Source organism: Pseudophryne corroboree, chromosome 4 (genome assembly GCF_028390025.1).
Source record: "Pseudophryne corroboree isolate aPseCor3 chromosome 4, aPseCor3.hap2, whole genome shotgun sequence".
In the NCBI taxonomy this organism is placed as follows: Eukaryota; Metazoa; Chordata; class Amphibia; order Anura; family Myobatrachidae; genus Pseudophryne; species Pseudophryne corroboree.
In genome coordinates this window covers 31838512-31865801 of record NC_086447.1, presented here as the reverse complement: position 1 = coordinate 31865801, position 27290 = coordinate 31838512, and the positions used below count along the sequence as shown (strand labels likewise).

Below are 27290 nucleotides of genomic sequence, written 5' to 3'. Positions count from 1 at the left end.
CTTTATCCAGATATTCCTGGGGTAACTAGTCCTCTCAAGGCTTGCGGTGTTCCAGAAGGCATCAACCTCTGATATGGAGGTGAAAGGACCTTAGGATGATTACTTAGATTTAGGGGTCAATTTACTAAGCATTGGATGGAGATAAATTGGATGGAGATAAAGTACCCGCCAATCAGCTCCTATCTACTATGTCACAGGCTGGGTTTAAAAAATGACAGGAGTTGATTGGCTGGTACTTTATGTACCGGTATGTGCATTTTATCTCCATCCAAGGCTTTAGTAAATAGACCCCGTAGTCCATTATTAGTCCAAGCAGTGGAAATAATGGTGATTTGTTCTTGCCAGTGGATAAAGGTGGGTATGGAAAAGATCAACTGGCACGTTTCGCTACAGCTTTATTAAATACTTGAGAAGAATTGGAGTGTTGGTGCCACTTTAGAGAATACCAAGGAGAGTAGGGACGTTGGTGCCTCTCTAGAGAATGCTGAGAGTAGGTGTGTTAGTTCCTCTCTAGAGAATGCTGAGAGTAGGTGTGTTAGTTCCTCTCTAGAGAATGCTGAGAGTAGGTGTGTTAGTTCCTCTCTAGAGAATGCTGAGAGTAGGTGTTAGTTCCTCTCTAGAGAATGCTGAGAGTAGGTGTGTTAGTTCCTCTCTAGTGAATGTTGAGTAGGGTGCATCTCTAGAGAAAAGAGTAGGGGTGTTGGTGCCACTCTATAGAATGTTGAGAAGAGTAGGGGTGTTGGTGCCACTCTATAGAATGTTGAGAAGAGTAGGGGTGTTCTTGCCACTCTATAGAATGTTGAGAAGAGTAGGAGTGTTAGAGAATAATGTCTCTCTAGGGAATGTTGATGAGATTAGACATCCGTATGGCAGGTTGACACTACTTAGGTGATAAGGATTATTGGTAACCCTCTAGGGAATTTTGAGAAGAGTAGGGACATTGTTCCTCTTTATGAAATGCTGAGAAGAGTAGAAGTGTTGGTGACTCTCTGGAGAATGCTGGGAAGAGTAGAAGTGTTGGTGACTCTCTGGAGAATGCTGGGAAGAGTAGAAGTGTTGGTGACTCTCTGGAGAATGCCGAGAAGGGTAGGGAATGTTAACGAGAGTTAAGGTGTTGGTGCCTCTTTAAAGAATATTGAGGAGAGTAGGTGCATTGTGCCTATCTAGGGAATGTTGAGGAGAGTAAGGTCATTGGGGACCCTCTTGGGGAGGTTGAGAAGAGTAGGGGCATTGCGCCTATTTAGGGAATGCCGACGAAAGTAGGGGTGTTGGTGACCCTCTTGGGAAGTTTGAGAAGAGTAGGGGCATTGTGCCTATCTAGGAAATGTTGAGGAGAGTAGGGGTGTTGGTGTCTTTCTAGAGAATGCTGAAGAGAGTAAGGTCGTTGGGGACCCTCTTGGGGAGATTGAGAAGAGTGGCGGCATTGTGCCTATCTGGCGAAGGTTTAGAAGAGTAAGGGCATTGTGCCTATCTAGGGAATGTTGAGGAGAGTAGGAGTGTTGGTGACACTCTGGAGAATGCTGAGAAGGTTAAGGTCATTGCTGTCTATCTAGAGACTGTTGACGAGAGTAAAGGCCCATACATACTGGGCGATTTTGAGCTCAAAGTAGCTCATTTTTGGCATTTTCAGCTACTTTGAGCTCAAACTCGCCCTGTGTGTATGGGCTAGCGATGAGCGCTGATGTGCGCTCCCGCATCATCGCTAGCCGCCGCCTCAACAGTCTCCTACGATCATCGATGTGCATACACGCTGATCAAAAACGCCAAGTGTGTATGCACCTTAAGGTTGGTGGCTCTCTAGAGAATGTTGAGAAAAGGATAGGGGTATTGCTGCCTTCCTAGAGGCCATTTGACTTGGTGGCATCTGAGCCTGGGTCATCTCCACTTCTGATTTCATCCCATGAATGTGTATCGTTCCTATGTACTTAAATACAAGTCTATAAGATTGAGCAATTGTTTCTAGTCTGAGGGTTCAGTTAGAGGTCAACACCCAAAGCTCGGTCAGTGAATTTGTGGGTGTGTGCCCATAATTTGCTCCTTCTAAATGCGTTGTGCATTATCAAATAACACGCTGAATGTTTAATTATATTGTTTTGTAGACGTTTCAGAATATTTTTAACATCCTTTAACAGTGATCTACTTCATATTCATTTCTTTATGGTTATCCACATACTGGTGCATTAATAATGAAACCGTGGATACTGATAAGCCAGACTTATTCGCAGACATCGCTGGCCCCAGCGGAAGAGGTTCTGAATCTCTGCTCTACTTTGTCTTAGACTCCGTGAAATATAATATTCAGTCTTATGAAAAATTTAAGTCATGATTTATTCAGGGACATTATAGTGCAGCTTGTATTTCTCTTAATTTGTTGGCTTCTATTACCTGGTGTTACCTTTGTCCTTTGGTGTTACCCATAGTGTATGTGTTCCCTGTTACCTGGTGTTACCTATACTGTATATGTGCCCTGTCACCTGATGTTACCTTTGTCCTCTGGTGTTACCCATCGTATATCTGTGCCCTGTTACCTGGTGTTACCTATACTGTATCTGAACCCTGTTACCTGGCGTTACCTATACTGTATCTGCGCCCTGTTACCTGGTGTTACCTGTATTATCTGGTGTTACCTATAGTGTATCTGTGCCCTGTCACCTGGTGTTACCTATACTGTATCTGCGCCCTGTTACCTGGTGTTACCTGTATTATCTGGTGTTACCTATACTGTATCTGTGCCCTGTCACCTGGTGTTACCTATACTGTATCTGTACCCTGTCACCTGGTGTTACCTATACTGTATCTGTGCCCTGTTACCTGGTGTTACCTATACTGTATCTGAACCCTGTTACCTGGCGTTACCTATACTGTATCTGTGCCCTGTTACCTGGTGTTACCTGTATCATCTGGTGTTACCTATACTGTATCTGTGCCCTGTCACCTGGTGTTACCTGTATGATCTGGTGTTACCCATAGTGTATCTGTGCCCTGTTACCTGGTGTTACCTGTATCTTCTGGTGTTACCTATACTGTATCTGTGCCCTGTTACCTGGTGTTACCTGTATCTTCTGGTGTTACCTATACTGTATCTGTGCCCTGTTACCTGGTGTTACCTGTATCCTCTGGTGTTACCTATACTGTATCTGTGCCCTGTCACCTGGTGTTACCTATACTGTATCTGTGCCCTGTCACCTGGTGTTACCTATACTGTATCTGAACCCTGTTACCTGGCGTTACCTATACTGTATCTGTGCCCTGTTACCTGGTGTTACCTGTATTATCTGGTGTTACCTATACTGTATCTGAACCCTGTTACCTGGCGTTACCTATACTGTATCTGTGCCCTGTTACCTGGTGTTACCTGTACTGTATCTGTGCCCTGTTACCCGGTGTTACATATACTGTATCTGTGCCCTGTTACCTGGTGTTACCTGTATTATCTGGTGTTACCTATACTGTATCTGTGCCCTGACCCGGTGTTACCTGTACTGTATCTGTGCCCTGTTACCCGGTGTTACATATACTGTATCTGTGCCCTGTTACCTGGTGTTACCTGTATTATCTGGTGTTACCTATACTGTATCTGTGCCCTGTTACCCGGTGTTACCTATACTGTATCTGTGCCCTGTTACCTGGTGTTACCTATACTGTATCTGTGCCCTGTTACCCGGTGTTACCTATACTGTTTCTGTGCCCTGTTACCTGGTGTTACCTATACTGTATCTGTGCCCTGTTACCTGGTGTTACCTGTATGATCTGGTGTTACCCATAGTGTATCTGTGCCCTGTTACCTGGTGTTACCTGTATGATCTGGTGTTACCCATAGTGTATCTGTGCCCTGTTACCTATACTGTATCTGTGCCCTGTCACCTGGTGTTACCTGTATCTTCTGGTGTTACCTATACCATACCTCCCAACATGACCCTCTCCAGGAGGGACAGAATGCTCTGCTTCTGGACTTCCTTCTTACTGAATGATTGCCATCACCTGTAGTGAAACACCTTTCTTATCCATTACATGTTCAAAACAGGTGCCGGCAATCATAAATTAAGAGAAAAATCCAGAAGCAGAGCATTGTGTCCCTCCTGGAGAGGGTCATGTTGGGAGGTATGCCTATACTGTATCTGTGCCCTGTTACCTGGTGTTACCTGTATCCTCTGGTGTTACCTATACTGTATCTGTGCCCTGTTACTAGGTATTACCAGTTTCTCTTGCGTCCTAGAGGATGCTGGGGACTCCGTAAGGACCATGGGGTATAGACGTGCTCCGCAGGAGACATGGGCACTATAAAGAAACTTTAGAATGGGTGTGCACTGGCTCCTCCCTCTATGCCCCTCCTTCAGACCTCAGTTTATTACTGTGCCCAGAGGAGACTGGGTGCATTACAGGGAGCTCTCCCGAGTTTCTCTGAAAAAAGTATTTTGTTAGGTTTTTTATTTTCAGGGAGCACTGCTGGCAACAGACTCCCTGCATCGTGGGACTGAGGAGAGAGAAGCAGACCTACTTAAATGATAGGCTCTGCTTCTTAGGCTACTGGACACCATTAGCTCCAGATGGTCAGAACGCAGGTCTCCCCTCGCAGTTCGTCCCAGAGCCGCGCCGCCGTCCTCCTCACAGAGCCGGAAGAAAGAAGCCGGGTGAGTATACGAAGAAAGAAGACTTCAGAGGCGGCAGAAGACTTCAGATCTTCTCTGAGGTAACGCTGCGCGCCATTGCTCCCACACACAACACACACTGCAGGCACGGATGGGTGCTGGGCGCAGGGGGGGCGCCCTGGGCAGCAATATTACACCTCTAGGACTGGCTAGTACATATATAGGCTGCGGAGGCAGTATATATTAAAATCCCCTGCCAGTATTACAAAATTGAGCGGGACCGAAGCCCGCCGCTGGGGGGGCGGAGCTTGATCCACAGCACTAACCAGCGCCATTTTCTCCACAGAGCACTGCAGAGAAGCTGGCTCCCCGGACTCTCCCCTGCTGAACACGGTGACACAGGGCAGAAAAGAGGGGGGGGGGGGGGGGGGCATTTGTAAGGCGCAGTGAGTGTATTATATACAGATAATTATATATAAAAGCGCTATTTATCTGGGAATTTTGTTTCCAGTGTGAGTTGGCGCTGGGTGTGTGCTAGCATACTCTCTCTCTGTCTCTCGAAAGGGCCTTATTGGGGAACTGTCTCCATATAAATATATCCCTGTGTGTGGGGGGGTGTCGGTACGAGTGTGTCAGCATGTCTGAAGCGGAAGGCTCATCTAAGGAGGAGGTAGAGCAGATGATTGTGGTGTCTCCGTCTGCAACGCCGACACCTGATTGGTTGGACATGTGGAATGTTTTAAATGCAAATGTGACTTTATTACATAAAAGGATGGACAAAGCAGAGTCCAGGGAAAAAGCAGGGAGTCAATCCATGGCTTTAGCTGTGTCACAGGGCCCTTCAGGGTCTCAAAAACGTCCCCTATCCCAAATAGCAGACACTGATACCGACACGGATTCTGACTCCAGTGTCGATTACGATGATGCAAGGTTACACCCAAGGGTGGCCAAAAGTATTCATTATATGATTATTGCGATAAAAGATGTTTTACATATCACAGATGACCCCTCTGTCCCTGACACGAGGGTGCACATGTTTAAGGAAAAGAAACCTGAGGTAACGTTTCCCCGATCTCATGAGCTAAACGAGTTATTTGAAAAAGCTTGGGAAACTCCAGACAAAAAACTGCAGATTCCCAAGAGGATTCTTATGGCGTATCCTTTTCCTGCACGGCACAGGGTACGGTGGGAATCCTCGCCCAGGGTGGACAAGGCTTTAACGCGCTTGTCCAAGAAGGTGGCGCTACCATCTCCAGACATGGCAGCCCTCAAGGATTCTGCTGATCGCAGACAGGAAACTACCTTAAAATCTATTTATACACATACGGGGGCTTTACTCAGACCGCCAATAGCATCGGCTTGGGTTTGTAGTGCGGTTGCAGCTTGGACAGATACCTTGTCAGCTGACATTGATACCCTGGATAGGGATACCATTTTATTGACCATAGGTCACATTAAAGACGCAGTCTTATATATGAGAGACGCTCAGAGAGACGTTGGGCTGCTAGGTTCGAGAGCCAACGCCATGGCGATTTCTGCTAGGCGAGCCCTGTGGACCCGCCAATGGACAGGTGATGCCGACTCAAAGAGGCATATGGAGGTTTTATGAAACAAACAATCGGAGGATAGATCAAAGGCGATAACAGAAAAATAAGGTTATAGGTATACGTCACTTATGTGGTATGGAGTCCTTCTCAGAATTGCCACTCTTTTGATCGTCTCACAAATTCCAGATAATAAACATGTAAAAAAGAGAAAATACACAAACATAGGAGGTATTGCATAATACAAAATGATTTAAACAGCCCGTGAATGTCCAGAAAGGGAAAGCCTATGGTGCCGGACCAAATTTGATAGAAGATGAGGATAGTATCTCGCCACCACTTCACTATGTTTGTGGACGTACCGAAACTCACATCAAAATTGGCAGGAACAGGTGTGTAAAGGTATCTTTAGTACTATGTCCCACGTGATATAGGGCAGAGAGGAGACTGCAGCGGATAACGTACCCCACTCACTTGTAAAGGTTTATTCATAAAAAAGTCCAGGCAGTGAGTTTTACCATTTTTTATCTGACGCTCTGTCCTTTTCATGGGATACCACTTTAGAAGTGTGCGCAATAAGACAGTACTGGTGTAAAACCGGATTACATCAGTTTCTTTGTCTATCATATCTGACCTGCATGTTATTGTACAAACTGGAGAGTGGAAGTATCATAGAAAAGTATCAGATTGCCGTTTTATGGACTTTTTTTATGAATAAACCTGTTGAATTATCTTGGACGTCATTTCTGATTCTGGTTTAAAGATACCTTGATACGTGGGACTAACCCCCCTTTACAAGTGAGTGGGGTACGTTATCCGCTGCAGTCTCCTCTCTGCCCTATATCACGTGGGACATAGTACTAAAGATACCTTTACACACCTGTTCCTGCCAATTTTGATATGAGTTTCGGTACGTCCACTAATATAGTGAAGTGGTGGCGAGATACTATCCTCATCTTCTATCAAATTCGGTCCGGCACCATAGGGTTTCCCTTTCTGGACATTCACGGGCTGTTTAAATCATTTTGTATTATGCAATACCTCCTATGTTTGTGTATTTTCTCTTTTTTACATGTTTAATATCTGGAATTTGTGAGACGATCAAAAGAGTGGCAATTCTGAGAAGGACTCCATACCACATAAGTGACGTATACCTATAACCTTATTTTTCTGTTATCACCTTTGATCTATCCTCCGATTTTTTGTTATATGTTATTGGTTGATCTGTTGTTTGGGCGGATCTGTTGAGGATTTAGATTGGGCTGATAACCTTTGCGCCAGAATCTACACTATTGTTTTTTTTCTTTCATATGGAGGTTTTACCTTACAAGGGTGAGGTTTATTTGGGGAAGGTCTCGCGGACCTGGTTTCCACAGCTACCGTGGGTAAATCTACTTTTTTTTGCCTTTTGTTCCCCCACAGCAAAAGAAAACTCCACAATATCAGATGCAGTCCTTTCGGTTGCATAAGTCCAGAAGAAGTCGGGGCTCTTCCTCACTCGCCAGAGGTAAGGGTAGAGGGAAAAGAACACCTGCTACGGCTAGTTCCCAGGAGCAGAAGTCCTCCCCGGCTTCCACTAAATCCACCGCATGACGCTGGGGCTCCACTGAGGGAGTCCGCACCGGTGGGGGCACGTCTTCGACTCTTCAGCCAGGTCTGGGTTCTGTCAGACGTGGATCCTTGGGCGCTGGAAATTGTGTCCCAATGCTACAAACTGGAATTCGAAGAGGTGCCTCCTCGCCAATTTTTCAAGTCGGCCTTTCCAGCTGCTCCCCCAGAGAGGGAAATAGTGTTAGCTGCAATTCAGAAGCTGTGTCAACAGCAAGTGATTATCAAGGTTCCCCTAGTCCAACAGGGGAAAGGGTACTATTCAACCCTGTTCGTGGTCCCGAAACCGGATGGCTCGGTCAGACCCATTTTAAATCTAAAATCCCTAAACCTGTACTTGAAAAAGTTCAAATTCAAGATGGAATCACTCCGGGCAGTGATCTCCAGCCTGGAAGGGGGGGATTTTATGGTGTCACTAGACATAAAGGATGCATACATTCATGTCCCCATATATCCTCCTCATCAGGAGTACCTCAAATTCGCTGTACAGGACTGTCATTACCAGTTACAGACGTTGCCGTTTGGGCTTTCCACGGCCCGAGGATTTTCACCAAGGTGATGGCGGAGATGATGGTGCTCCTGCGCAGGCAGGGAATCACAATTATACCATACTTGGACGATCTCCTGATAAAAGTGAGATCGAGAGATCAATTGCTGAAAAGCGTGTCACTCTCCCTGAGAGTGCTACAACAGCACGGTTGGATTCTAAATCTGCCAAAGTCTCAATTGATTCCAACGACTCGTCTATCATTCCTAGGCATGATTCTGGACACGGAACAGAAGAGGGTTTTTCTCCCAATGGAAAAAGCCCATGACCTCCAGAACATGGTCAGAGACCTGCTAAAACTAAAAAGAGTGTCTGTTCATCAATGCACTCGAGTTCTGGGAAAAATGGTGGCAGCCTACGAGGCCATCCCCTTCGGCAGGTTCCATGCGAGGACATTTTAGTGGGACCTTCTGGACAAGTGGTCCGGGTCCCATCTACAAATACATCAGAAGATAAGCCTGTCCCCCAGGGCCAGGGTGTCTCTCCTGTGGTGGCTGCAGAGTGCTCACCTTCTAGAGGGTCGCAGGTTCGGCATTCAAGACTGGGTTCTGATAACCAGGGACGCGAGCCTCCGAGGATGGGGAGCAGTCACACAAGGAAGGAATTTTCAGGGACTATGGTCAAGCCAGGGGGCTTGTTGACACATCAACGTACTGGAATTGAGGGCCATATACAACGGTCTACGACAAGCGGAGAATCTTCTTCGCGACCTACCGGCTCTGATTCAATCAGACAACGTCACAGCCATGGCTCATGTAAACCGCCAAGGCGGGACAAGGAGCAGAGTGGCAATGGCGGAAGCCACCAGGATTCTTCGCTGGGCGGAAAATCACGTAAGCGCTCTGTCAGCAGTCTTCATTCCGGGAGTGGACAACTGGGAAGCAGACTTCCTCAGCAGACACAATCTCCATCCAGGAGAGTGGGGACTTCATCAAGAAGTTTTTGCAGAGATAACAAGTCATTGGGGACTTCCTCAAGTAGACATGATGGCGTCACGCCTCAACAAGAAGCTTCGGAGGTATTGTGCCAGGTCAAGGGACCCTCCGGCAGTAGCGGTGGACGCCCTGGTGACACCATGGGTGTTTCAGTCGGTCTATGTGTTCCCTCCTCTTCCTCTCATCTCAAAAATAGTGAGAGTCATAAGACAAAAAAGAGTGCAGACAATACTCATTGTTCCAGATTGGCCTCGAAGGGCCTGGTATTCAGATCTTCAGGAAATGCTCACAGAAGATCCGTGGCCTCTTCCTCTCAGGGAGGACCTGTTGCAGCAGGGGCCCTGCGTGTTCCAAGACTTACCGCGGTTACGTTTGACGGCATGGCGGTTGAACACCGAATCCTAGCTGGGAAAGGTATTCCGGAAGAAGTCATCCCTACGCTGATAAAGGCTAGGAAGGAGGTGACGGCGAAACATTATCACCACATCTGGAGGAAGTATGTATCTTGGTGTGAAGCCAAGAATGCTCCTACGGAAGATTTCCATCTGGGCCGTTTTTTCCACTTTCTACAGACCGGAGTGGATATGGGCCTGAAGTTAGGCTCCATTAAGGTACAGATTTCGGCCCTATCTATTTTCTTTCAGAAGGAATTGGCTTCTCTCCCAGAAGTCCAAACTTTTGTAAAGGGAGTGCTGCACATCCAGCCTCCTTTTGTGCCCCCAGTGGCACCATGGGACCTTACCGTGGTGTTACGGTTCCTAAACTCTCACTGGTTTGAAACGCTTCAGACTGTTGAATTAAAATTTCTCACTTGGAAGGTGGTCATGTTGTTGGCCTTGGCATCTGCGAGGCGGGTGTCCGAATTGGCGGCCTTGTCTCACAAGAGCCCCTATCTGATTTTTCATGTGGATAGAGCGGAGTTGAGGACTCGTCCTCAATTTTTGCCCAAGGTGGTTTCATCATTTCATATGTACCAGCCTATTGTGGTGCCTGTGGCTACAGGTGACTTGGAGGACTCTAAGTCCCTGGATGTAGTCAGGGCCTTAAAAATCTATGTAGCCAGGACTGCTCTGGTTAGGAAAACAGAGGCACTGTTTGTCCTGTATGCAGCCAACAAACTTGGCGCTCCTGCTTCAAAGCAGACTATTGCTCGCTGGATCTGTAACACGATTCAGCAGGCGCATTCTACGGCTGGATTGCCATTACCAAATTCGGTAAAGGCCCATTCCACTAGGAAGGTGGGCTCTTCTTGGGCGGCTGCCCGAGGCGTTTCGGCTTTACAGGTTTGCCGAGCAGCTACCTGGTTGGGTTCAAACACTTTTGCAAAGTTCTATAAGTTTGATACCCTGGCTGCTGAGGACCTTGCGTTTGCTCAGTCGGTGCTGCAGAGTCGTCCGCACTCTTCCGCCCTGTCTGGAGCTTTGGTATAAACCCCATAGTCCTTACGGAGTCCCCAGCATCCTCTAGGACGTAAGAGAAAATAAGATTTTAAACCTACCGGTAAATCTTTTTCTCCTAGTCCGTAGAGCAGGGGTAGGGAACCTTTTTTCTACCGAGGGCCATTTGGATATTTATAAAATCCTTCGGTGGCCATACAAGTCTGCCCCCGCGCGCGCCAAAAAAATGGGTGTGGCCAGTTAAAATGGGACGTGATACACATATGCCCCCAATAGTTCAGTGCCAGATCTACAATTGCCCCTCACAGTGCCAGGTATACAGATGCCCCCACAGTGCCAGGTATACAAATGCCCCCACAGTGCCAGGTATACAAATGCCCCTCACAGTGCCAGGTATACAGATGTCCCCACAGTGCCAGGTATACAGATGCCCCCACAGTGCCTGGTATACAGATGTCCCCACAGTGCCAGGTATACAGATGCCCCCACAGTGCCTGGTATACAAATGCCCCCACAGTGCCAGGTATACAAATGCCCCTCACAGTGCCAGGTATACAGATGCCCCCACAGTGCCAGGTATACAAATGCCCCTCACAGTGCCAGGTATACAGATGTCCCCACAGTGCCAGGTATACAGATGCCCCCACAGTGCCAGGTATACGGATGTCCCCACAGTGCCAGGTATACAGATGCCCCCACAGTGCCAGGTATACAATGCCCCTCACAGTGCCAGATATACAATGCCCCTCACAGTGCCAGGTATACAGATGCCCCCCACAGTGCCAGGTATACAGATGCCCCCCACAGTGCCAGGTATACAGATGCCCCCACAGTGCCAGGTATACAATGCCCCCCACAGTGCCAAGTATACAGATGCCCCCCACAGTGCCAGGTATACAGATGCCCCCCACAGTGCCAGGTATACAGATGCCCCTCACAGTGCCAGGTATACAAATGCCCCTCACAGTGCCAGGTATACAAATACCCCCCACAGTGCCAGGTATACAAATACCCCCCACAGTGCCAGGTATACAAATAACCCCCACAGTGCCTGACCTCTGGTGTTACCTATACTGTATCTGAACACTGTTACCTGGCGTTACCTATAGTGTATCTGTGCCCTGTTACCTATACTGTATCTGTGCCCTGTTACCTGGTGTTACCTGTATCATCTGGTGTTACCTATACTATATCTGTGCCCTGTTACCTGGTGTTACCTCTGACCTCTGGTGTTACCTATACTGTATCTGAACCCTGTTACCTGGCATTACCTATAGTGTATCTGTGCCCTGTTACCTGGTGTTACCTATACTGTATCTGTTTCCTGTTACCTGGTGTTACCTCTGACCTCTGGTGTTACCTATACTGTATCTGAACCCTGTTACCTGGTGTTACCTATAGTGTATCTGAGCCCTGTTACCTCTGTCCTCTGGTGTTACCCATAGTGTATATGTGCCCTGTTAGAGCTGGTGTTACCTATACTGTATCTGTGCCCTGTCACCTGGTGTTACCTATACTGTATCTGTGCCCTGTCACTTGGTGTTACCTATACTGTATCTGTGCCCTGTCACCTGGTGTTACCTGTATGATCTGGTGTTACCTATACTGTATCTGTGCCCTGTTACCTCTGACCTCTGGTGTTACCTATACTGTATCTGAACCCTGTTACCTGGCGTTACCTATAGTGTATCTGCGCCCTGTTACCTGGTGTTACCTATACTGTATCTGTGCCCTGTTACCTGGTGTTACTTCTGTCCTCTGGTGTTACCTATACTGTATCTGTGCCCTGTTACCTGGTGTTACCTGTACTGTATCTGTGCCCTGTCACATATGGTGTTACCTCTGTCCTCTGGTGTTACCTATACTGTATCTGTGCCCTGTTACCTGGTGTTACCTCTGTCCTCTGTTGTTACCTGTACTGTATCTGTGCTCTGTCACATATGGTGTTACCTCTGTCCTCTGGTGTTACCTATACTGTATCTGTGCCTTGTTACCTGATGTTACCTATAAAACTTTGCCCTGTTACCTGGTGTTACCAATATACTGTATCTGTGCCCTGTCACATGGTGTTACATATATATCTTTGCTCTGTTACCTGGTGCTACATCTGTCATCTGATGTTACCCATACTGTATCTATCTGGTGCTACATCTCGTGTTACTTGTGCCCTGTCAACCTGGTGTTAACTGTATCATTTGGTGTTACCTATACTGTATCTGTGTACTGTTACCTTTACCCACTGATGTTACCTATACTGTATCTGTGTGCTGTTACCTTTACTTTCTGATGTTACCTATACTGTATCCTGTTACCTTTACCCACTGATATTACCTATACTGTATCTGTGTGCTGTTAACTTTTACTTTCTGATGTTACCTATACTGTATCTGTGTTCTGTTACTTTTACTGTCTATGTTACCTATACTGTATCTGTGTACTTTTACCTTTACCCTCTGGTGTTACCTATGCTATAATTGTTACCTGGTGTTACCTGTACCATCCGGAATTACCTATACTTTATTGTTACCTATACCCTCTGGTATTACCTATACTATATTATTACCTGTACTCACCAGTGCTACCTATACTGTATTGTTACTTGTATCCTCCGGTGTTCCCTATACTGTATTGTTACCTGGTATTACCTATACCCTCAGGTGTTACCTATACTGTATTGTTACCTGGTGTTACCTATACCCTCCGGTGTTACCTATACTATATTGTTACCTGGTGTTACCTGTACCCTCTGGTGATACCTATACTGTATTGTTACCTGGTGTTACCTGTACCCTCTGGTGCTACCTATACTATATTGTTACCTGGTGTTACCTGTACATCTTTGTCCTGCGTTAAGTTTGTAAAAATGATGTCGTTTATTTTTTGCGTTTAGTTCCATCTAGTTCTGTGTGAAATGTATAGAAATGCGGCATAGAGTGACATCCATCACTGAGACTTTCCCGTTCCTTGTGGGTTTGTACACAACTGGCATTAAGACATCGGCTGCCCTCGTCTGTATCTCTGACGGGTTAGAGGTGTCATCTGTCCTAAACGCGGATCATTCACAGACACCGCTCAGTCACATGAGGACATCGCTAAATATATCTGAGAGCCAGGAAATGCACCGAACACCGACTTCCTTCCCCGGCTACCTCCTTCCAGCCACCTGTACTATCTCCTTCTATTACACCCTCTACAGACATAGGACACTACACCCCCAACATAACCTGACCACTGGCCGTGACCATAATACATCTATTACACCCTATACAGACATAGGACACTACACCCCCAATATAGCCTGACCACTGGCCGTGACCATAATACATCTATTACACCCTATACAGACATAGGACACTACACCCCCAACATGACCTGACCACTGGCCATTACCATAATACATCTATTACACTCTATACAGACATAGGACACTACACCCCCAACATAACCTGACCACTGGCCGTGACCATAATACATCTATATCACCCTATACAGACATAGGACACTACACCCCCAATATAGCCTGACCGCTGGCCGTGACCATAATACATCTATTACACCCTATACAGACATAGGACACTACACCCCCAACATGACCTGACCATAAAACATCTATATCACCCTATACAGACATAGAACGCTACACCCCCAACATAACCTGACCACTGGCCGTGACCATAATACATCTATATCACCCTATACAGACATAGAACGCTACACCCCCAACATGACATGACCATAATACATCTATATCACCCTATACAGACATAGGACACTACACCCCCAACATGACCTGACCACTGGCCGTGACCATAATACATCTATATCACCCTATACAGACATAGGACACTACACCCCAACATGACCTGACCACTGGCCGTGACCATAATACATCTATATCACCCTATACAGACATAGGACACTACACCCCCAACATGACCTGACCATAAAACATCTATATCACCCTATACAGACATAGAACGCTACACCCCCAACATGACCTGACCACTGGCCATGACCATAATACATCTATTACACCCTATACAGACATAAGACACTACACCCCAACATGACCTGACTGCTGGCCATGACCATAATACATCTATTACACCCTATACAGACATAGGACACTACACCCCAACATGACCTGACCACTGGCCACAATACATCTATTACACCCTATACAGACACAGGACACTACACCCCCAACATGACCTGACCACTGGACATGACCATAATACATCTATTACACCCTATACAGACATAGGACACTACACTCCAACTTGACCTGACCACTGGCCATGACCATAATACATCTATTACACCCTATACAGACCTAGGACACTACACCCCCAACATGACCTGACCACTGGGCATGACCATAATACATCTATTAGTGTTCACTCTAGGATTTTTTTAGGGCAGGGTGCTGATCACGGGTAGGGCACATTTTTCATTCGGGAGGGCACATTTTTCGTTCGGGAGGGCACATTTTTCAGTTAGAAGGGCAAAATTAGGTACATACTATAATGCTTGGTCCTCCCATTCCCACGTGATAAAGAATGGGCAGTGTGCGCCAAAGGCGCGCAGCAAAAATTTAGGGGCGCTGTTTTTCGTGGGGAAGGGGCATGGCCACATAATAGTGGCAATTCACATTACACCACACAGTAGTGCAGCTTAATACACACTGCACCAGGTAGAACCTCCTATACACACTGCGACAGGTAGAGCACGTTATACATATTGCGCCAGGCAGAGCACATTCTACACTTTGCGCCAGGCAGAGCACGTTATACACATTGCGCCAGGTAGAGAGCACTGAGACACACTGCACCAGGTAGAGAGCACTAAGACACACTGCACCAGGTAGAGAGCACCGAGAAACATTGCACCAGGTAGAGAGCACCGAGAAACATTGCACCAGGTAGAGAGCACCGAGAAACATTGCACCAGGTAGAGAGCACCGAGTAACATTGCACCAGGTAGAGAGCACGTTATACACATTGCACCAGGTAGAGAGCACTGAGACACATTGCACCAGGTAGAGAGCACTGAGACACATTGCACCAGGTAGAGAGCACTGAGAAACATTGCACCAGGTAGAGAGCACTGAGAAACACTGCACCAGGTAGAGAGCACTGAGAAACATTGCACCAGGTAGAGAGCACTGAGAAACATTGCACCAGGTAGAGAGCACTGAGAAACATTGCACCAGGTAGAGAGCACTGAGAAACATTGCACCAGGGAGAGAGCACTGAGGCACATTGCACCAGGGAGAGAGCACTGAGACACATTGCACCAGGGAGAGAGCACTGGGAGGGAGGGGAGGACGGGCAGATGCAGAGCAGCACTCACCGTTGCAGCGGGTCCAGTCTCTTGATGCTGACGGCAGAGCCCAGGTCGCCGCGGTGAGGGGGAATGGCCGTGCAGCGCCGTGGTGAGGGGGAATTTCAAACCATGCCGGAGGACTGGCGGGCGGGAGACACCGCAGGCTCTGATTGGCTGCTCCTCCACGCTGCACGCTGACCCTGTCTCCACCTTCAACTGAGAGCTATCAGCGCGGCAGGGGGAGGAGTAACAGTGCGGCAGGGGGAGAAATGACAGCACACTGGCGCGGGGAGAAGTGACAGCGCTGGCGCGGGGAGAAGGCAGTCCTTTGGTGATTAACAGGGCGGCAGGGCGGGCACAAACGGGCAGGGCGCTTTCTGTCACTCAGAAAAGGGGCAGGGCGCAGCGCCCTGCGAAAGAAGCTTAGAGTGAACACTAATATTACACCCTATACAGGCATAGGACACTACACCCCAACATGATCTTACCACTGGCCATGACCATAATACATCTCTTACACCCTATACAGACATAGGACACTACACCCAAACATGACCTGACCACTGGCCATGACCATAATACATCTATATCACCCTATACAGACATAGGACACTACACCCCCAATATAGCCTGACCACTGGCCGTGACCATAATACATCTATTACACCCTATACAGACATAGGACACTACACCCCAACATGACCTGACCACTGGACATGACCATAATACATCTATTACACCCTATACAGACACAGGACACTACACCCCCAACATGACCATTACACCCTATACAGACACAGGACACTACACCCCCAACACTGGCCATTACCATAATACATCTCTTACACCCTATACAGACATAGGACACTACACCCAAACATGACCTGACCACTGGCCATGACCATAATACATCTATATCACCCTATACAGACATAGGCCCTCATTCCGAGTTGATCGGTCGCAAGGCGAATTTAGCAGAGTTACACACGCTAAGCCGCCGCCTACTGGGAGTGTATCTTAGCTTCTTAAAATTGCGACCGATGTAATCGCAATATTGCGATTACAAACTACTGAGCAGTTTCTGAGTAACTTCAACCTTACTCTGCCTGTGCGATCAGTTCAGTGCTTGTCGTTCCTGGTTTGACGTCACAAACACACCCAGCGTTCGCCCAGACACTCCCCCGTTTCTCCAGCCACTCCTGCGTTTTTTCCGGAAACGGTAGCGTTTTCAACCACACGCCCATAAAACGCCGTGTTTCCGCCCAGTAACACCCATTTCCTGTCAATCACATTACGATCGCCGGAGCGATGAAAAAGCCGTGAGTAAAAATACTATCTTCATTGTTAAATTACTTGGCGCAGTCGCAGTGCGAATATTGCGCATGCGTACTAAGCGGATTTTCATTGCGATGCGATGAAAAATACCGAGCGAACGACTCGGAATGAGGGCCATAGGACACAACACCCCCAACATGACCTGACCTCTGGCCATGACCATAATACATCTATTACACCCTATACAGACATAGGACACTACACCCCCAATATAGCCTGACCACTGGCCGTGACCATAATACATCTATTACACCCTATACAGACATAGGACACTACACCCCCAACATGACCTGACCATAAAACATCTATATCACCCTATACAGACATAGAACGCTACACCCCCAACATAACCTGACCACTGGCCATGACCATAATACATCTATTACACCCTATACAGACACAGGACACTACACCCCCAACATAACCTGACCACTGGCCGTGACCATAATACATCTATTACACCCTATACAGACATAGGACACTACACCCCAACATGACCTGACCACTGGCCATGACCATAATACATCTATTACACCCTATACAGACATAGGACACTACACCCCAACATGACCTGACCACTGGCCATGACCATAATACATCTATTACACCCTATACAGACATAGGACGCTACACCCCAACATGACCTGACCACTGGCCATGACCATAATACATCTATTACACCCTATACAGACATAGTACACTACACCCCCTACATGACCTGACCACTGGCCATGACCATAATACATCTATTACACCCTATACAGACACAGGACACTACACCCCAACATGATCTTACCACTGGCCATGACCATAATACATCTATTACACCCTATACAGACACAGGACACTACACCCCCAACATGACCTGACCACTGGCCATGGCCATAATACATCTCTTACACCCTAAACAGACATAGGACACTACATCCCAACATGCCCTGACCACTGTACATGACCATAATACATCTATTACACCCTATACAGACATAGGACGCTACACCCCAACATGACCTTACCACTGGCCATGACCATAATACATCTATTACACCCTATACAGACATAGGACACTACACCCCAACATGACCTGACCACTGGCCATGACCATAATACATCTATTACACCCTATACAGACACAGGACACTACACTTCCAACATGACCTGACCACTGGCCATGACCATAATACATCTATTACACCCTATACAGACATAGGACACTACACCCCCAACATGACCTGACCACTGGCCATGACCATAATACATCTATTACACCCTATACAGACACAGGACACTACACCCCAACATGACCTGACCACTGGCCATGACCATAATACATCTATTACACACTATACAGACATAGGACACTACACCCCAACATGACCTGACCACTGGACATGACCATAATACATCTATTACACCCTATACAGACACAGGACACTACACCCCAACATGACCTGGCCATGACCATAATACATCTATTACACCCTATACAGACACAGGACACTACACCCCAACATGACCTGACCACTGGGTATGACCATAATACATCTATTACACCCTATACATACATAGGACACTGCACCCCAACATGACCTGACCACTGGACATGACCATAATACATCTATTACACCCTATACAGACACAGGACACTACACCCCCAACATGACCTGACCACTGGCCATGACCATAATACATCTCTTACACCCTAAACAGACATAGGACACTACATCCCAACATGCCCTGACCACTGTACATGACCATAATACATCTATTACACCCTATACAGACATAGGACGCTACACCCCAACATGACCTTACCACTGGCCATGACCATAATACATCTATTACACCCTATACAGACATAGGACACTACACACCCAACATGACCTGACCACTGGCCATGACCATAATACATCTATTACACCCTATACAGACACAGGACACTACACTACCAACATGACCTGACCACTGGCCATGACCATAATACATCTATTACACCCTATACAGACATAGGACGCTACACCCCAACATGACCTTACCACTGGCCATGACCATAATACATCTATTACACCCTATACAGACATAGGACACTACACCCCCAACATGACCTGACCACTGGCCATGACCATAATACATCTATTACACCCTATACAGACACAGGACACTACACCCCAACATGACCGGACCATAAAACATCTATATCACCCTATACAGACATAGAACGCTACACCCCCAACATAACCTGACCACTGGCCATGACCATAATACATCTATTACACCCTATACAGACACAGGACACTACACCCCCAACATAACCTGACCACTGGCCGTGACCATAATACATCTATTACACCCTATACAGACATAGGACACTACACCCCAACATGACCTGACCACTGGCCATGACCATAATACATCTATTACACCCTATACAGACATAGGACACTACACCCCAACATGACCTGACCACTGGCCATGACCATAATACATCTATTACACCCTATACAGACATAGGACGCTACACCCCAACATGACCTGACCACTGGCCATGACCATAATACATCTATTACACCCTATACAGACATAGTACACTACACCCCCTACATGACCTGACCACTGGCCATGACCATAATACATCTATTACACCCTATACAGACACAGGACACTACACCCCAACATGATCTTACCACTGGCCATGACCATAATACATCTATTACACCCTATACAGACACAGGACACTACACCCCCAACATGACCTGACCACTGGCCATGGCCATAATACATCTCTTACACCCTAAACAGACATAGGACACTACATCCCAACATGCCCTGACCACTGTACATGACCATAATACATCTATTACACCCTATACAGACATAGGACGCTACACCCCAACATGACCTTACCACTGGCCATGACCATAATACATCTATTACACCCTATACAGACATAGGACACTACACCCCAACATGACCTGACCACTGGCCATGACCATAATACATCTATTACACCCTATACAGACACAGGACACTACACTACCAACATGACCTGACCACTGGCCATGACCATAATACATCTATTACACCCTATACAGACATAGGACACTACACCCCCAACATGACCTGACCACTGGCCATGACCATAATACATCTATTACACCCTATACAGACACAGGACACTACACCCCAACATGACCTGACCACTGGCCATGACCATAATACATCTATTACACACTATACAGACATAGGACACTACACCCCAACATGACCTGACCACTGGACATGACCATAATACATCTATTACACCCTATACAGACACAGGACACTACACCCCAACATGACCTGACCACTGGCCATGACCATAATACATCTATTACACCCTATACAGACACAGGACACTACACCCCAACATGACCTGACCACTGGGTATGACCATAATACATCTATTACACCCTATACAGACATAGGACACTGCACCCCAACATGACCTGACCACTGGACATGACCATAATACATCTATTACACCCTATACAGACACAGGACACTACACCCCCAACATGACCTGACCACTGGCCATGACCATAATACATCTCTTACACCCTAAACAGACATAGGACACTACATCCCAACATGCCCTGACCACTGTACATGACCATAATACATCTATTACACCCTATACAGACATAGGACACTGCACCCCAACATGACCTGACCACTGGACATGACCATAATACATCTATTACACCCTATACAGACACAGGACACTACACCCCCAACATGACCTGACCACTGGCCATGACCATAATACATCTCTTACACCCTAAACAGACATAGGACACTACATCCCAACATGCCCTGACCACTGTACATGACCATAATACATCTATTACACCCTATACAGACATAGGACGCTACACCCCAACATGACCTTACCACTGGCCATGACCATAATACATCTATTACACCCTATACAGACATAGGACACTACACACCCAACATGACCTGACCACTGGCCATGACCATAATACATCTATTACACCCTATACAGACACAGGACACTACACTACCAACATGACCTGACCACTGGCCATGACCATAATACATCTATTACACCCTATACAGACATAGGACGCTACACCCCAACATGACCTTACCACTGGCCATGACCATAATACATCTATTACACCCTATACAGACATAGGACACTACACCCCCAACATGACCTGACCACTGGCCATGACCATAATACATCTATTACACCCTATACAGACACAGGACACTACACCCCAACATGACCGGACCACTGGCCATGACCATAATACATCTATTACACCCTATACAGACATAGGACACTACACCCCCAACATGACCTGACCACTGGCCATGACCATAATACATCTATTACACCCTATACAGACATAGGACACTGCACCCCAACATGACCTTACCACTGGCCATGACCATAATACATATCTTACACCCTATACAGGCATAGGACACTACACCCCAACATGACCTTACCACTGGCCATGACCATAATACATCTATTACACCCTATACAGACATAGGACACTACACCCCCAACATGACCTGACCACTGGCCATGACCATAATACATCTATTACACCCTATACAGACACAGGACACTACACCCCAACATGACCTGACCACTGGACATGACCATAATACATCTATTACACCCTATACAGACATAGGACACTACACCCCAACATGACCTGACCACTGGCCATGACCATATTACATCTATTTCACCCTATACAGACATAGGACACTACACCCCAACATGACCTGACCACTGGCCATGACCATATTACATCTATTACACCCTATACAGACATAGGACACTACACCCCAACATGACCTGACCACTGTGACTACATAGCTGTACGCTAGGTGTTACGCACCGCTTTGCTGCTGTGCCGGCTGAATTGACCAAACACACTAATTATAGGGGTGTACACAGCGCTACCTCATGGGAGGCGACATTACAGTCGTCTGGCACCAGCAGAGGGCGTCTTGCTTGTAGTCATCCCCAGCAGGAATATGAGTTGCTGTAGGGAGTGCAGTAAATTCCCTGCACTTAGTGTAGCACGTGCCCTGGGGTTGGGAGCCGGTTACAGAAACCTCTATGGATGAGTTTGGGTTTCGGTGTCTGGCGTCGGTGAGAGTTGCTGACACAGTTCTGCTGTGTAGGCCTCAGAGAGTGTGTATTAGAGGCCGGGTCTCTGCTCCGCACTGTAATTAGGAGACACTGAGCTTCTGCAGAACCCGGCCTGAGGGTTTCTCTGTACATAGTATCTTCTCTGGAACAGAGGCTGCAATGTCTGCACCTTCTAATAAACTGTATATATATTCCAAAATGTGTTCCAGGGATAAACCATATACCCGCCAGGGAGGTTACACTGCACTGTGGATTAACCATAACCCCCGCCACAGAGGTTACACTGCACTGTGGATTAACCTTATCCCTGCCAGGGAGGTTACACTGCACTGTGGATTAACCTTATCCCTGCCAGAGAGGTTACACTGCACTGTGGATTAACCATGTCCCCGCCACAGTGGTTACACTGCACTGTGGATTAACCTTATCCCTGCCAGGGAGGTTACACTGCACTGTGGATTAACCTTATCCCTGCCAGAGAGGTTACACTGCACTGTGGATTAACCATGTCCCCGCCACAGTGGTTACACTGCACTGTGGATTAACTTTATCCCTGCCAGAGAGTTTACACTGCACTGTGGATTAATCTTATCCCTGCCAGAGAGGTTACACTGCATTGTGGATTAGCCCTGTCCCCGGCAGAGAGGTTACACTGCACTGTGGATTAGCCTTATCCCTGCCAGAGAGGTTACACTGCACTGTGGATTAACCATGTCCCTGCCACAGAGGTTACACTGCACTGTGGATTAACCTTATCCCTGCCAGAGAGTTTACACTGCACTGTGGATTAATCTTATCCCTGCCAGAGAGGTTACACTGCACTGTGGATTAACCTTATCCCTGCCAGAGAGGTTACACTGCACTGTGGATTAACCTTATCCCTGCCAGAGAGGTTACACTGCACTGTGGATTAACCTTATCCCTGCCAGAGAGGTTACACTGCACTGTGGATTAACCTTATCCCTGCCAGAGAGGTTACACTGCACTGTGGATTAACTGTGGATTAACTTTATCCCTGCCAGAGAGGTTACATTGCACTGTGGATTAGCCCTGTCCCCGGCAGAGAGGTTACACTGCACTGTGGATTAGCCCTGTCCCCGGCAGAGAGGTTACACTGCACTGTGGATTAGCCCTGTCCCCGCCAGAGAGGTTACACTGGATTAGCCCTGTCCCCGCCAGAGAGGATACACTGCACTGTGGATTAGCCCTGTCCCCGGCAGAGAGGTTACACTGCACTGTGGATTAACCATGTCCCCGCCACAGAGGTTACACTGCACTGTGGATTAACCTTATCCCTGCCAGAGAGGTTACACTGCACTGTGGATTAACTTTATCCCTGCCAGAGAGGTTACACTGCACTGTGGATTAACTTTATCCCTGCCAGAGAGGTTACACTGCACTGTGGATTAACTGTGGATTAACTTTATCCCTGCCAGAGAGGTTACACTGCACTGTGGATTAGCCCTGTCCCCGGCAGAGAGGTTACACTGCACTGTGGATTAGCCCTGTCCCCGGCAGAGAGGTTACACTGCACTGTGGATTAGCCCTGTCCCCGCCAGAGAGGTTACACTGGATTAGCCCTGTCCCCGCCAGAGAGGTTACACTGCACTGTGGATTAGCCCTGTCCCCGACAGAGAGGATACACTGCACTGTGGATTAGCCCTGTCCCCGGCAGAGAGGTTACACTGCACTGTGGATTAGCCCTGTCCCCGCCAGAGAGGATACACTGCACTGTGGATTAGCCCTGTCTCCGGCTGAGAGGTTACACTGCACTGTGGATTAGCCCTGTCCCCGCCAGAGAGGATACACTGCACTGTGGATTAGCCATGTCCCCGGCAGAGAGGTTACACTGCACTGTGGATTAGCCCTGTCTCCGGCAGAGAGGATACACTGCACTGGAGATTAGCCCTGTCCCCGGCAGAGAGGTTACACTGCACTGTGGATTAGCCCTATTCCCGGCAGAGAGGTTACACTGCACTGTGGATTAGCCCTGTCCCCGGCAGAGAGGTTACACTGCACTGTGGATTAGCCCTGTCCCCGGCAGAGAGGTTACACTGCACTGTGGATTAGCCCTGTCCCCGGCAGAGAGGTTACACTGCACTGTGGATTAGCCCTGTCCCCGGCAGAGAGGATACACTGCACTGTGGATTAGCCCTGTCCCCGGCAGAGAGGTTACACTGCACTGTGGATTAGCCCTGTCCCCGGCAGAGAGGTTACACTGCACTGTGGATTAGCCCTGTCCCCGGCAGAGAGGATACACTGCACTGTGGATTAGCCCTGTCTCCGGCAGAGAGGTTACACTGCACTGTGAATTAGCCCTATTCCCGGCAGAGAGGTTACACTGCACTGTGGATTAGCCCTGTCCCCGGCAGAGAGGTTACACTGCACTGTGGATTAGCCCTGTCCCCGGCAGAGAGGATACACTGCACTGTGGATTAGCCCTGTCCCCGGCAGAGAGGTTACACTGCACTGTGGATTAGCCCTGTCCCCGGCAGAGAGGTTACACTGCACTGTGGATTAGCCCTGTCTCCGGCAGAGAGGTTACACAGCACTGGATTAGCCCTGTCCCCGGCAGAGAGGTTACACTGCACTGTGGATTAGCCCTGTCTCAGGCAGAGAGGATACACTGCACTGTGGATTAACCATGTCCCCGGCAGAGAGGTTACACTGCACTGTGGATTAGCCCTGTTCCCGGCAGAGAGGTTACACTGCACTGTGGATTAGCTCTGTATCAGGCAGAGACATTACACTGCACTGTGGATTAGCCCTGTCCCCGGCAGAGAGGTTACACTGCACTGTGGATTAGCCCTGTCCCCGGCAGAGAGGTTACACTGCACTGTGGATTAGCCCTGTCCCCGGCAGAGAGGATACACTGCACTGTGGATTAGCCCTGTCCCCGGCAGAGAGGTTACACTGCACTGTGGATTAGCCCTGTTCCCGGCAGAGAGGTTACACTGCACTGTGGATTAGCCCTATTCCCGGCAGAGAGGTTACACTGCACTGTGAATTAGCCCTGTCCCCGGCAGAGAGGATACACTGCACTGTGGATTAGCCCTGTCCCCGGCAGAGAGGTTACACTGCACTGTGGATTAGCCCTGTCCCCGGCAGAGAGGTTACACTGCACTGTGGATTAGCCCTGTCCCTGGCAGAGAGGTTACACTGCACTGTGGATTAGCCCTGTCCCCGGCAGAGAGGTTACACTGCACTGTGGATTAGCCCTGTCTCCGACAGAGAGGTTACACTGCACTCTGGATTAGCCCTGTCCCCGGCAGAGAGGATATACTGCACTGTGGATTAGCCCTGTCCCCGGCAGAGAGGATACACTGCACTGTGGATTAGCCCTGTCCCCGGCAGAGAGGATACACTGCACTGTGGATTAGCCCTGTCTCCGGCAGAGAGGTTACACAGCACTGTGGATTAGCCCTGTCTCCAGCAGAGAGGTTACACAGCACTGTGGATTAGCCCTGTCCCCGGCAGAGAGGTTACACTGCACTGTGGATTAGCCCTGGCCCTGGCAGAGAGGTTACACTGCACTGTGGATTAGCCCTGGCCCTGGTAGAGAGGTTACACTGCACTGTGGATTAGCCCTGTCCCCGCCAGAGAGGTTACACTGCACTGTGGATTAGCCTTGTCCCAGGCAGAGAGGTTACACTGTACTGTGGATTAGCCCTGGTCCCGGCAGAGAGGTTACACTGCACTGTGGATTAGCCCTGGCACCGGCAGAGAGGTTACACTGCACTGTGGATTAGCCCTGTCCCTGGCAGAGAGGTTACACTGCACTGTGGATTAGCCCTGTCCCCGCCAGAGAGGATACACTGCACTGTGGATTAGCCCTGTCCCCGCCAGAGAGGTTACACTGCACTGTGGATTAACCATGTCCCCGGCAGAGAGGTTACACTGCACTGTGGATTAGCCCTGTCTCAGGCAGAGAGGATACACTGCACTGTGGATTAACCATGTCCCTGGCAGAGAGGTTACACTGCACTGTGGATTAGCCCTGTCCCCGGCAGAGAGGTTACACTGCACTGTGGGACAGGGCAGAGAGGTTACACTGCACTGTGGATTAGCCCTGTCCCCGGCAGAGAGGTTACACTGCACTGTGGATTAGCCCTGTCCCCGGCAGAGAGGTTACACTGCACTGTGGATTAGCCCTGTCCCCGGCAGAGAGGTTACACTGCACTGTGGATTAGCCCTGTCCCCGGCAGAGAGGATACACTGCACTGTGGATTAGCCCTGTCCCCGGCAGAGAGGATACACTGCACTGTGGATTAGCCCTGTCCCCGGCAGAGAGGATACACTGCACTGTGGATTAGCCCTGTCCCCGGCAGAGAGGTTACACTGCACTGTGGATTAGCCCTGTCTCCGGCAGAGAGGTTACACAGCACTGTGGATTAGCCCTGTCCCCGGCAGAGAGGTTACACTGCACTGTGGATTAGCCCTGTCTCCGGCAGAGAGGATACACTGCACTGTGGATTAGCCCTGTCCCCGGCAGAGAGGTTACACTGCACTGTGGATTAGCCCTGGCCCTGGCAGAGAGGTTACACTGCACTGTGGATTAGCCCTGGCCCTGGCAGAGAGGTTACACTGCACTGTGGATTAGCCCTGTCCCCGGCAGAGAGGATACACTGCACTGTGGATTAGCCCTGTCCCCGGCAGAGAGGATACACTGCACTGTGGATTAGCCCTGTTCCCGCCAGAGAGGTTACTCTGCACTGTGGATTAGCCATGTCCCCGGCAGAGAGGATACACTGCACTGTGGATTAGCCCTGTCCCCGGCAGAGAGGTTACACTGCACTGTGGATTAGCCCTGTCCCCGGCAGAGAGGTTACAC

At 48.4% G+C, this 27290-nt stretch overlaps 1 protein-coding gene across 5 annotated transcripts in view; it reads left to right on the top strand.

Annotated features, from left to right (window-relative positions):
- Positions 1-27290, top strand: part of DNMT3A (DNA methyltransferase 3 alpha) — a 340200-nt gene that overhangs the window by 105846 nt on the left and 207064 nt on the right. The window lies entirely within an intron of this gene.